The 13,154-nt window shown below is 53.9% G+C and overlaps 1 long non-coding RNA gene across 5 annotated transcripts in view; it reads right to left on the reverse strand.

Annotated features, from left to right (window-relative positions):
- LOC144734895 (uncharacterized) overlaps positions 1-13,154 on the reverse strand; it is a 142,028-nt gene that overhangs the window by 41,385 nt on the left and 87,489 nt on the right. For 4 of the 5 annotated variants that reach the window (XR_013588561.1, XR_013588560.1, XR_013588563.1 and 1 more), the window contains exon 4: positions 3,683-3,768. This is a non-coding gene — a long non-coding RNA (uncharacterized LOC144734895). Of the gene's footprint in view, positions 1-3,682; positions 3,769-5,624; positions 6,096-13,154 lie in introns of those variants that run through there. The other variant, XR_013588564.1, reaches the window with a different exon arrangement.

Consider the following 13,154-nt stretch of genomic DNA (forward strand, 5'->3'; position numbering starts at 1 on the left):
CAGATACGAGCACAGTACAACAACAACAACAACACTAAGTGGCGGTGACGTCACCACGACGCTTGTGCCAGGCAATGTGCACCTTGAGGCCACGTGAAGTGTCGAACGCCCGCTGGCAGGTCACGGGGCAGACCCAGCAGGTGCCACGGGTCGACTGACTGAGATGACCGAGATGACTGGCTGATGCACCACCTGTGCCCCCTACTGTGCCACCACCACCACGCGGTCGCACGCGCATACGGACACACTCTCGTCGGACACACTGTCGGAAATTCCACATTACCACGGCGGGTCGAGGACATCCCGAGTCCGCATTTAGACACACACACACCGCACCTGCGATTAGCACGGTCGGCTACGTACGGTGCGAAAGAAGTTCGACGTACAACAAAGACGAAGGCAAAGATCCCCCGTAAAGCCTTAACAGACTGTTGGGGCAAGTGCTGTTAGCGAGCACCTATGAAGGCCGGCACGGCACACGAGGGGGTGAGTGGCCAGCACCACGCCCGACCGCCTTTGTCTCCCCAGTGGCGATGCTTACTACACACCGCACCATGTACTCATTTGAGACCGAGTCGACCTAGGGGTGGCCCAGGACCGGTTCAAATAATCGTCACCGGTGTTGGCCGTGAACGGGAATCGAACTCGGGTCGCCGGGTTCATAGCGCAGCGCGCTAACCGCTACACCACCGCTCCCCACTCCTCCACACACAGACACACACACACAGACAGACACACATACACATAGACACACACAGACATAGACACACACAGACATAGACACACACACAGACACAGACACACACACAAACACACACACAGACATACACACACACACAGACACACACACACACAGACACACACACAAACACACACACAGACAGACACACACACACACAGACACACAGACACAGACAGACGTACAGACCCCCCCCCCCGCCGCATCCATGTCCATCCCATAACGCGCCCGCTAAAGACGCGGGCAGAATCGCCTTGACCTAGAGGGGCGCCCTAGACGAGAAACACGATTACCGACGTCCGCGGGACAGGTCCGAGTAGCAGAGGTCGCAACCGGGTACCCGATACCCGTACCCTACCCGATACTCGGCTACCCGTACCCAGGCGGGTACGGGTAGCCGTTTACGACCCTGGCGCGGCCGGGTATGGGTACGGGTAGGCCGTGAGTCACTGGTGAGTAACCGTTTGTCACTCATTTCGGGTAGGGTACGGGTAGGATACGGCTACCTGTACCCGGCCGGGTACGGGTACCCATTTGCGACCCTGGTGCGGCCGGGTACGGGTACGGGTAAGGAATCAAAACCCGTTTGCGACCTCTGCCGAGTAGCCCACACACGTCACCCACACGTCACCCACACCGACCACGCGTGGGCCAGCCGATGCACACTCTGTCGACGTACGCGCATCTACCACCACGGCCGCGTAGGATGTGAAGGACTGAACGTGCACCATTTGTTACGGCTGCCGCGGCGGGAGATCCGACTCGGAACATTCGTCCCTCCCGGATGGCAGCTCCGTTCTGCCGAAGATTCCCAACCCCCACCCCCCTCCTCCCCCCACCGCCGAATTAATAAAAAACGCGCGATTCTTTTGGGGTAAACGTGAACCCAGATCCTCGTTTTTTGGGTCAAACAATGAGGGGCCCCCCCCTCCCATCCTCCATTAGACCGTCCGCCCCCCGCCTCCTCCACCCCAATAGCCCCTTCATCCACCCCACCCCCTCCATTCCATCCCTCCCCGGGTCCCCCCCCCCCTCTGCTCTGCACACCACACACACACACCACACCCACATACACCACCCACACACACCACACACGCACACCACGACACACACACACCACACACACACAAACACCCCCCACACACAAACACCCCCCACACACACCTTACACCACACACATACACCAAACCACACCACACACACCACACCACACAAACACCACACACACACAACCCACACACCCCAGACCACACACACCCCAACACCACACACACACCACACACAACCCCTACACCACACACGCGACCGAGCGAGCGCGCGCGCAGAGACGCGAGGATTTACTGCGCCTTAGGCTGGAGCGAGAATCTCTCTATGCTAAACGCGAGAGAATTAACATAAAGGCCAGACAGCCTTTGGTCAAGCAGATGGACAGTATGTGTGCTCTGTCTGTCTTGACGGATACTTCTGTTTGAGGGGGAGGGTAGCTGGTCGAGTGGGGGGGGGGGGCATTAATTGCGTTAGCCCCCCCCACTACCCCCCCCCCCCCCGTCAATGGTCAATTGTGTTTAGGGGTGAGAAAAAGGCTTGATGCTGCGCGTGTGTGGTGTGTCTGTGTGTGCGTGTGTATGTGTGTGTGGTGTGTCTGTGTGTAATGTGTGTGTCTGTGTATCTGTGTGTGTGTGTGGTGTGTGTGTGTGCGTGTCTGTGTGCGTGTCTGTGTGCGTGTCTGTGTAGTGTGTGTCTGTGTGTGTGTGTGTCTGTGTGGTGTGTGTCTGTGTGTGGTGTGTCTGTGTGTGTGTCTGTGTGTGGTGTGTCTGTGTGTGTGAGTGCATGTATGTGGGTGTCTGTGTGTGTGTCTGTGTGTGTGTGTGGTGTGTCTGTGTGTGGTGTGTCTGTGTGTGTGTGTCTGTGTGTAATGTGTCTGTGTGTGTGTGAGTCTGTGTGTGTGTCTGTATGTGGTGTGTGTCTGTGTGTGTGGTGTGTGTCTGTGTGGTGTGTGTCTGTGTGGTGTGTGTCTGTGTGGTGTGTGTCTGTGTGTGTGTCTGTGTGTGTGTCTGTGGGGTGGGTGTCTGTGTGTGTCTTTGTCTTTGTTGTGTGTGTCTGTGTGTGGTGTGTGTCTGTGTGTGTGGTGTGTGTGTGGTGTCTGTTTGTGTGTCTGTGTGTGTGGTGTGTGTCTGTGTGTGTGGTGTGTGTCTGTGTGTGTGGTGTCCGTTTGTGTGTCTGTGTATGTGTCTGTGTGTGTGGTGTGTGTCTATGTGGTGTGTGTCTGTGTGGTGTGTGTCTGTGTGGTGTGTGTCTGTGTGGTGTGTGTCTGTGTGGTGTGTCTGTGTGGTGTGTTTCTGTGTGCTGTGTGTGTGATGTGTGTGGTGTGTCTGTGTGTGTGGTGTGTCTGTGTGTGTGGTGTGTCTGTGTGTGTGGTGTATCTGTGTGTGTGTGGTGTGTCTGTGTGTGTGGTGTGTGTCTGTGTGTGTGGTGTGTGTCTGTGTGTGTGGTGTGTGTCTGTGTGTGTGTTGCATATCTGCGTGTGTATGTGTTTGTCTGCATGTGTGTGTGTTTGTCTGCATGTGTGTATGTGTTTGTCTGCATGTGTGTATGTGTCTGTCTGCGTGTGTGTGTGTTTGTCTGCATGTGTGTATGTGTCTGTCTGCGTGTGTGTGTGTTTGTCTGCATGTGTGTATGTGTCTGTCTGCGTGTGTGTGTGTGTTTGTCTACGTGTGTATGAGCGGTCAGCGCAACGCTGCGCCACGATTCCGACCAGCCGAGTTCCACTCGCGCCCACGCCCACCAACCTCCACCGCTGGCGATGACCTGAACCGGTCCTCGGCCTTCCCCTAGGTCGACTCGGCCTTTAAAACCAGCATTCGCCGGGGAGGCAAAGGATGACCGTCCGTGGTGCCGGCCGGCGAACCCTTAAGTCTGCACGGCTCCCGTGGGAGATCTCACCCGGGGCGATTCGTCCGTGCGCCTCGATCGATCCACCGCTGGATGAGGACCTCTCTCCACACGCAGTCGCCAAACCTCTCGCGAGCCTGCAAATCGACAACACCACCACCACCACGACGACGGGAGCGCCGGATTACAATGAGATCCACAACTTGTCAAGTCACCGCCGGGCTTATGGAGGTTGCGTACGGGAGGCAAAGCCACACAGCCATCGCTTGCCCCCCCAAAAGTGGAGTTTAAAAAGGCGATATGCCTGGGGGGGGGGGGTGTCTGTGTGGCTGTGTCCGCCTGCGGTTGTCTTTGTGTTGTGCCTCTCTGTGGGTCTGTTAGCGGTGGGCAAGATCAGCCTTCTGTGGAGGAGGCTCGTGAAGGACGCTACTGCTGCTGGTGCTACTGCTGCTGGTGCTACTGCTGCTGGTGCTGCTGGTGCTGCAGCTCCTGCTGGTGCTACTGCTGCTGGTGCTACTGCTGCTGGTGCTACTGCTGCTGGTGCTACTGCTGCTGCTGCTGCTGCTACTGCTGCTGCTACTGCTGCTGGTGCTACTGCTGCTGCTGCTACTGCTGCTGCTACTGCTGCTGGTGCTACTGCTGCTGGTGCTACTGCTGCTGCTGCTACTGCTGCAGCTCCTGCTGGTGCTATTGCTGCTGGTGCTACTGCTGCTGCTGCTACTGCTGCAGCTCCTGCTGCTGCTACTGCTGCTGCTGCTACTGCTGCTGGTGCTACTGCTGCTGCTGCTACTGCTGCTGGTGCTATTGCTGCTGGTGCTACTGCTGCAGGTCCTGCTGCTGCTACTGCGGCTTGTGCTACTGTTGCTACTGCTGCTGCTACTACTGCTGCTGCTACTGATACTACTGCTGCTGCTATTGCTGCTGCTATTGCTACTGCTGCTGCTTACTACTGCTATTGCTTACTACTGCTATTGCTACTGCTGCTGCTAGTGCTACTGCTGCTGCTATTGCTGCTGCTATTGCTACTGCTGCTGCTATTGCTACTGCTGCTGCTTACTACTGCTATTGCTTACTACTGCTATTGCTTACTACTGCTATTGCTACTGCTACTACTGCTACTGGTACTACTGCTGCTGCTATTGCTGCTGCTATTGCTACTACTGCTGCTATTGCTACTGCTGTGGCTTATGCTGTTGCTGCTATTGCTGCTGCTGAGCAGTTGGGAGGCAGTCGCTCCTCCAGCAATAACAGAGGGGTCAAAGAGGAGCGACGCTCACAACAACGAGCGGAGCGCCGGGCGGATAAAATACGGCAAAGTTGGCACAGTAGGGGGAGGGGGGGTATAACAGCCGGTGGTGCATCTACCGGTCGTCTCAGTCGGCCAACCCCATGGCACCTGCTGGGTCTGTCCCGAGAACTCCGATCAGCAGCGAGCCTTCGACACTTCACGTGGTAGTAGCCTCAGGTGCACCTAGCCTGGCACAGGCGCCGTGGTGACGTCACCGTCACTTAGTGGCGAATGGCGGCTGTGTTAGTATTGGTGTGTGTGTGTGTTAGTGTCTGTGTGTGTTACCCCTGGCCTTCATAGGGTGCTACTCGCTAACAGCACTTGTCCCAACAGCCTGTTAAGGCTATAGGGGGATCTTTGTCTTTGTCGGGAGCGGTGGTGGAGCGGTCAGCGCGCCGCGCCACGAAACCCGGCGACCCGAGTTCGATTCCCGCTCACGGCCAACGCCGGCGACGATTAATCCGAACCGGTCCTGGGGCCTCCCAACTCGCTCGACTCAGCCGCAAACGAGTGCCTGGCGCGTCGTGTGTAAAACACATCGCCACTGGGGGAGACAAAGGCGGTCGGGCGTGGGTACTGGCCACCCACCCACCCCCCTCGTGTGCCGTGCCGGCCTTCATAGGAGCTCGCTAACAGCACCGATAGTGTGGGTAGTTGGTAGGTCTACTGCCTGTGCGAGTTAACTCCATCAACACCCGGGCTCACCTGCGCTTGGAGGGGGCTTGCGTCTTATAATCCGGACGATCTGATGAGCTGGTGGGTGACGTAATTTAAATACCGACCGCGTGGGGCCGTAATGTCTCGAATAGAGCGGGCGGTGCACAGGAGCGCGCGTGTTGAATTGCCGTAGTGGGTTCTAATAGAGGCGCATGCAAAGCCAACGCCAACAACGCCCATTCAAAAATCGAGAGAAACGGATCGATAGTCGTCGATTGATATCACTTCTTCAGCCTACGAGATACCCGTTGTCGAATCGATGTTCATACGAATCGGTTCCTCGTTTAGAGTCCAGTATTACGGCACGGTATTGTTAAATAAGGCAAAGATCCCCCGTATAGCCCTAACAGACTGTTGGGGCAAGTGCTGTTAGTGAGCACCGATGAAGGCACTCGAGGGGGTGGGTGGCCAGCACCACGCCCGACCGCCTTTGTCTCCCCAGTGGCGATGTTTTACACACCGCACCAGGTACTCAACAGGCCCAACACCGGCTCAGATAATCGTCGCTGGCGTTGGCCGTGAGCGGGAATCGAACTCGGGTGGCGAGGTTCGTAGCGCAGCGCTCCAACCATGACACCCCCATCAGCCGCTAGAGGCCGCTATAGTAATCAGAAATTAAATAACTCGGCAGGAACGTCCTCTTCCTTCCCATCATCATGTACGTAAAGAAACAAAAAAACGACACGTCTTTTGTTTATCCATTCCATGAGCAATAAAAAAAACTGCTGAACCGGTTTCGATATTCAGTGTCTCATCAGCAGAGCCAGGCTCGCGTGTGATCTGCCAGCTGCGCAGATGTGACACCGTTGTGATCGCGTTGCTTTGCGAGTTAAAAAAAAACAGTCAGGCGTCTAAAGGAATCTACGGCTGACATTTGTTCGCAATTGTTTTGTTCGAATTATCTCAAAATTCTCTAATTAAAACGAAACATTCAAGAGCCCGACTGACCTATTATGGGCCTGGGGGGGGGGGGTTGTTTGACCATACTTCACCACGCTTGTCCAACGCGTGTTTGGTGAAGGTGGGGAGGGGGGAGGGAGGGAGGGAGTCAGAGCCGTGGCCGTGACCGAAATGGACGTCCCCACGACCAATGCTTTCCAACAGAATTTGTTGAGAAACCTTCCCAGGCCTACACCGGTGTTTGACCTTGCCCCGTCTCATCAGCAGGGCGAGGCACGTTAATGCGTTCCCTTAAAACATCGCTGTTGATGCACTGCAATATGTTTTTATTGGTTTGTTCGACGCATTGCCTAAATATGTGCAGGGCCCTAGACTCAAAATCAGCACAATGAGCAGAACATAAATCAAAGTTACGCAACCAAAAACAAAAATCGACTTTTCAAATTGTTACCTTTTTAAAGTAAAATTTCGATTTAAAGCTTTCGTGACTGCAGGGATTCATCTTCTTGGTTCTTTCGGTAAAGTCACGTAGAAGGTAAATAATAAAATAATAATAAAACAATAAAATAATTCTCACGATGTTTCGGCCACAACGCAAGCAGCCGTCCTCAGGTGAAGAACAGGTCTGTCGGAAAGACAGCGTCTGAATGACAGCCCTGTTCTTCACCTGAAGACGGCTGCTTGCGTTGTGGCCGAAACGTCGTGAGAATTATTTTATTATGTTTTATTTGTATTCTTTTATTATTTCCCTTCTACGTGACTTTACCGAAAGAACCAAGAAAAATGTTTTTAAGTTAACTTGGAGAACGGTGTGACCTCCCCCCCCCACGTTTAACGGAGAAAACAAACAGCGCAGCGACCGCCGCTTCACTGCCATCTGCGAGTCACAACAACGCAATTAGATGTTGAGTGAATTTCAGAGAGTGCGAGACGAACGACGCCCCGTCCGTACGAGTATTATCTCTCTTCCCCCCACCTCCTTTCTCTTTCTCTCCGTGCTCTCTCTGTCTCTGATCCGTCTCTAAACATCTCTCTCATCCTCATGCAACCCGAGTTCCTTCAAAAGACCTTCCGAGGCGTCCTTTTCCCTTTACGGGGGGACCCCCTTTCATGCGAGCCGCGCGTTCATAGATTCACATTGGACTCTCGCGATCGCCTGTTTTGCTCTCCCCGTGTCCGTAACATTCACGGCGAACCACCGCGAGAAGCAACGTCGCTCTTTAAATGGGGACGAGCGAGACGAGCGTAGAACACGACTGGCGACTACGCACACAGCGGGAGAGATGGACAACATCGTCACGAACGTTAACGTGACGTTCATTGCACCATCGCCGTCGGCTTTAGTAGGCACAGAGCTGGTCTTAACTATTTTTTTAATTTTATTTTAAGGCCCCGCTGGGCTCTAGAGCAGCTCTTGTTCAGAAGCGACTTTGGGCCGTCACAAATGAAAGCTCAACGAAGTGACTCGTCATCGTCACGTGGACATTTCTAGCAGTAGCCACATACTCTCTAAATAAACGCGTGACGTTGATTCTAAATGCGGAGGTGCGGGAGGGGGGGAATCGGAGGACCCGGAGAAAAATCCACGTGGTCACGTTGAGAGAGAGACACGCAAACTCCGAATTTACAGCAGACGTCAGGTTCCGGATCGAACCCACGACCTCCTGTATACCAGGCGAGGTAGTTAACATATCCTAGCCACCGTGATGATGATGATGATGATGAAGAGAAAGACATGCAGACTCCAAATATACAGCAGCAGGCGTCAGGGTCGGGATCGAACCCACGACCTCCTGCATACCAGGCGAGGTAGTCAACATCTCCTAGCCACCGTGATTATGAGAGAGAGACACGCAGACTCCAAATATACAGCAGGCGTCAGGGTCGGGATCAAACCCACGACCTTCTGTATACCAGGCGAGGTAGTCAACATCTAGCCACCGCGGCCTCTTCTGCTCATCGTGAGCAGACGAGGCTAATCGGGCACCTCCAATTCGCACGGTTGGCTACGTACGGTGCGAAAGAAGTCCAACGTGCATTGTTACCATCATCATCACGTTTGTTTACCGATGAAAGCCTCGCCGAGTCTCAAGGCTCGGATTGAAGAGGGTCCTGCCATGTTTTCGCAGTAGGGGAAGGGGGAGGGGGGAGCAAATGTCGCTGCTGTGTGCGCGTGCGTGTCATCCCAATTACATTGTTTGTAGGTATATTCTTAGGTTTTTTCGGTAAAGTCACGTAGGTAAAAAATTAAAATTAAAATTAATAAAAGTAAAATAAAAATAAAATAAAAATCACGACGTTTCGGAGGCAACACAAGCTTCCGTCTTCATGTGCAACCGTCACAGCACGATAGCTGTATCAAGTGAGAGAAATTCCAAGAAAACAGTCCTTGTATATTTCGATTTAAAGCTTTCGTGACTGCGGGGATTTATCTTCTTGGTTCTTTCGGTAAAGTCACGTAGAAGGGAAGTAATACAAATAATACAAATAAAACATAATAAAATACAATTCTCTCGGCGTTTCGGCCACAACGCAAGCAGCCGTCCTCAGGTGAAGAACAGGTCCGTCAAGTAGACAGAGACTGAATGGCACGCTCCAGGCTTGGAGTCGCTCCCGTTCCAGGTGCCTTTCTGCGTTGGAGTCGCTCCAAGCCTGGAGCGTGCCATTCAGACTCTGTCTACTTGACGGACCTGTTCTCCACCTGAGGACGGCTGCTTGCGTTGTGGCCGAAACGTCGTGAGAATGATTTTATTATGTTTATAATGTTTTATTTTTATTATTTTATTACTTCCCTTCTACGTGACTTTACCGAAAGAACCAAGAAGATGAGTCCTTGTATATATATATACTGGTTGAGGGTGGGAGGAGCCAAGGTAGGCCCTGGATATTATTCAGGGCCTACCTTGTTTGTAGGTACACTCTTGAGCAGTTTAACACGTAGGCTTTCGCGACCAATATTATTCATAATCACAGTTTTTGGGTTTAGATCGCGTTATTTATAAATGTGTCGTAACCCTCCACCACCTGACACGGCCAATCAATAAAAAAGTGTCACGTTGACAAAAGACAAATAGTTCACTACTTTAGCCCACCGGTGTGTTGAAGCGTGAAACCACAACATTTACAATTTGAGTACGACGTTTCGCTGGTAATTGCATCCAGCATCATCGGGAAATTCGCCAGATTGTAAATGTTGTGGTTTCACGCTTCAACACACCGGTGGGCTAAAGCAGTGAACTATTTGTCTTTTGTCAACGTGACACTTTTTTACTGATTGGCCGTGTCGGGTGGTGGAGGGTTACGACACATTTATAAATAACGCGATCTAAAACCAAAAACGGTGATTATGAACACTCTTGAGCATTGGGACGTTCTGGATAAATAACAGTTGCATCGTATGTCGGGAGCGAGCGGGCGGAGGGTGGTTCTTTGTTCGCCATGGGAGGGAGAAACCGGAGAACCTGGAAGAAATCCCACGCGGAATCGGGGGAGACAACACACACCGACATCCACGCAGAAAGGCACCTGGAACGGGAATCGAACCCAGGAAGGGGCGGTTGCGTAGCTTCGTCTAAAGCTCAATGTCCAATCCGTCCACAAAGATTCGCAGCGAGTGTATTGCAGCGCAGCGTAGAGCCCCCGCTCAGACACGCTCGCTCAGGATGTTTCAAATCAGCAGAGAGGGTGTGCACCTTTAAAGGGGTCGACATTTTGCAAAGCATCGTGGGGGTAGAGGCTAAAACTGGAGCCAAGAAGACCCGGAGCTTCGCACCGGAGCGACAGGCCAAGGTAGCTTTCCACACAGCGTTACCGCAGCCAATGAAAAGATAATGCCGCTTGACTTCCACTGCCAACCGGAGCTGGTCATAGGCACACTGCCTCAGGTAGGGAACTCCTTCACTCTGTCGACAAACTGCCCCATCGCTCACGGGAAGTTGACAGGGTGGAGTGTTCGATGGCACAACAGACCCAGGCAGGCGCTTTGTATTTGTGTGAGACTGATGGCAATGTCCCATCTATTAGCAACACACTTCAGGCTCAGCAGTAGAGACTCCAAATGCTTCTCAGAGCGAGCAGCAATTAGTACCAGAGGTGTGGACTCGAGTCATGCGACTTGGACTCGAGTCAGACTCGAGTCATGATTTTGATGACTTCAGACTCGACTTGGACTTGCCTCATCTTTGACTCGACTTGACTCGGGACTCGAGAGCAAAGACTTGAGACTTACTTGTGACTTGCATAACAATGACTTTGTCCCACCTCTGGCAATTACCACATAATCAGCGTACATGCTTGACCAATAGGGAGCCATCCATTGACCGCATCGATCAGCCTCCCATTGTATCTATCTGCACCAGATGGAATTCCTCCGGTGCAGCCATGGAAAGCTTCTCGAACTATGCGGTCAAAGAAGATGTCAAATAATGTCGGTGCCAGAGGACATCCCAGTCGTACCCCAAGGTGAACAGGGAATGGCTCCGACTCGCGTCAACGCAGCTTTACCCGAGCCTGCCAACCATCGTGAAGGTCCTTAATGATTGTGAGCAGAGAGTCTGGGGTCTCCGAAAGCACGAACAACAACCCAGAGCAATGGCCTATTGATGGCATCATAGGCCTTGACCAGGTCAATAAAGCTCAGATGTAGGTCCTGGTAACATTCTCTGCTCCTCTGCTGTAGCAGACGGACAGAGAATATGGCTTCCGTGCAGGATCGCCACGGTCTGAAGCCACATCGAGGCTACGCAAGCCTCTCCCTCAAGGTGCTGCGTGGCGAGTGCGCGATGCAGAATAATCCTTGCTGGGACCGCTCCTGGCACAGAGTACGCCCCCCCCCTCTTCTTCCAAGCACGAGGACATATCCGGGAATCCTTCCAATCCTGCGGAACCCACCCAGTGGTGCAGTCAGGCTCAGAGAAACACACACACACAGTGGGCAGAATATGGGGAAACAAACACAAAAGACAATGGTCCGCCGTATAGCCTTCAACATGCTGTTGGGGCAAGTGCTGTTAGCGAGCATCAACGAAGGCCGGCACAGGATACGAGGGGGTGGATGGCCAACACCACGCCCGGCCGCTTTTGTCTCCCCATTGGTGGTGTTCAATTCGCAAGGCACCGGGTACTCATTTAAGGGTAAGTCGACCCCAGGGGGAGGCTTAGGACCGGTTAAGATAATCGCCACTGGCCGTGGCGTGAGCGGGAATCGAACTCGGGTCGCCGGGTTCGATGTGCAGGTCGCCAACCAGCAGACTGCCGCTCCCCACACGACTGCTCTCACACGCACACACACGCACACACACGCACACTCTCTCGCTCACAGACACAAACGCACAGGCACAAAACAAAGACAACCACACACATGCACAGACACACCGACAAAGATCCCCCATATAGCCTTCGCAGACTTTTGGGGGGGGGGGGGAAGTGCTGTTAGCGAGCACACACAGCCACACACACACACACGGACAAAAGACACACGCACAGACACACGCACAGACACACGCGCAGACACACGCACACACCCACAGGCACGCACAGACACACGCACAGGATCGCAGACACACGCACAGACACGCGCACAGACGCGCACAGACAAGCGCACAGACAATCGCACAGACACACGCACAGACACACGTACAGACACACGCACACACCCACAGACACGCACAGACACACGCACAGGATCGCACAGACACGCGCACAGACGCGCACACACCCACAGGCACGCACAGACACGCGCACAGACACGCGCACACACCCACAGGCACGCACAGACACACGCACAGAGACAGACACGCGCACAGACACGCGAACACACCCACAGGCACGCACAGACACGCGCACAGACACGCGCACACACCCACAGGCACGCACAGACACACGCACAGAGACAGACACGCGCACAGACACGCGAACACACCCACAGGCACGCACAGACACGCGCACAGACACGCGCACACACCCACAGGCACGCACAGACACGCGCACAGACACACGCACAGACACGCGCACAGACACACGCACAGACACACGCACAGACACGCGCACAGACACACGCACAGACACGCGCACAGACACACGCACAGACACGCGCACAGACACACGCACACACCCACAGGCACGCACAGACACGCGCACAGACACACGCACAGACACACGCACAGACACGCGCACAGACACGCGCACAGACACACGCACAGACACGCGCACAGACACGCGCACAGACACACTCGCTTCGGCCATCCCAAACAAAACCCCGGGCTCTGGCTCACGGGCAGTGTCAGGAATAGGCGACGCGAAGTCGGGAACAATGCCGGGAGAGAGAGAGAGAGACGTGGTGTCACCAGAGCCCCCCACCCACCCACCCCCCCCCTTAACCCCAAACCCTCCCACCTCATCACCACCAACCACCATCACCGCCATCATCACCAGCACCACCATCACCAGCATCATCACCAGCAGCATCACCATCACCAGCATCACCATCAGCAGCAGCATCATTACCACCATCATCATCACCAGCATCACCAGCATCATCATCACCAGCATCACCAGCATCATCATCATCATCACCAGCATCATCACCATCATCATCATCACCAGCAACATCACCAGCAT

The sequence above is a fragment of the Lampetra planeri genome, chromosome 53, assembly GCF_965212315.1.
Source record: "Lampetra planeri chromosome 53, kcLamPlan1.2.h2, whole genome shotgun sequence".
NCBI classification, from domain to species: Eukaryota; Metazoa; Chordata; class Hyperoartia; order Petromyzontiformes; family Petromyzontidae; genus Lampetra; species Lampetra planeri.